Source organism: Hemicordylus capensis, chromosome 12 (genome assembly GCF_027244095.1).
Source record: "Hemicordylus capensis ecotype Gifberg chromosome 12, rHemCap1.1.pri, whole genome shotgun sequence".
In the NCBI taxonomy this organism is placed as follows: Eukaryota; Metazoa; Chordata; class Lepidosauria; order Squamata; family Cordylidae; genus Hemicordylus; species Hemicordylus capensis.
The window spans coordinates 20,559,048-20,560,118 of NC_069668.1; positions in this window are offsets into that span (position 1 = coordinate 20,559,048).

The window sequence follows — 1,071 nt, forward strand, 5'->3', positions numbered from 1 at the left end:
GCATAACCTGATAAACCTTTTTCAAGTGCCAGTCCAGTTCTAAACGTTTTCTCAACAAAAAGCGGTTTGTGTGTGTGTGTATTCTTCATAATAATGGCAGTTCTTCCCCCTCTTCTGTATAATATATAAGTATTAAGGGCATCATCCAATCAAAGAAATACTTCTCGGGCGTTTAATCTGTATATGTACACCTTAAGTGGCACAGCGGGGAAAATGCTTGACTAACAAGCAGAAGGTTGCCAGTTTGAATCCCCACTGGGATGTTTCCCAGACTAGGGGAAACACCTCTATCGGGCAGCAGCAATATAGGAAGATGCTGATAAGCATTATCTCCTACTGTGCAGGAGGCGGCCAGGGTCAACCCCTCCTGTATTCTACCAAAGACAACTACAGGGCTCTTTGGGCACCAGGAGTCGAAATCAACTTGACAGCACACTTTACCTTTACGACGGAAACAGTTCTGAAGGAAAGGTGTCCCATTTTTGAGATGCATGTATACGCCACAACTGGCACCCTTTTCGAATAGGTACGCCTGCCTGAACGAGAAGGGTGCCATTTTGGAAGAGGCATCCTCCTCCAGCATTAGAATTTTAAAAAAAGGAAGATACCTCCAAGACAGCCTATGTTACCCCGTTTTTACCAGTACTAGATTTCCATTTAACCGTTCGAAGAAATCTTGCTGAGTCCAATCTTGCCGAATCAAATATTCAAATATTCGAACTGAATCAAATCTTTTAGTAGATGAAACATTTTTTAAGTAGGCCGATCTAACCCATTCAGAGCCCAAGTACGATACATTAAGGCTGGGCTCCTCAGACGTTGCTTGACTACAATGCCACAGGGGGTGGTGGGCATTGTAGTCCAGCACACAAGTCTGAGAACTTAAGGTCCAGAGCTCACTAGGAGGTTCTTGGATGAACCCCAGACTCGTTTCCCAGGGAGCTGACGAGCTACGTTATGAAATGGGTGCCGCCTCTCCAACGGAGCCCCCTGTGTTCAAGCCAGAGGGCTCCCCGCAGACGAATTTCCCTGCGATGTTGGGTCCCGCCGACAGCCGACATGACACCAGGC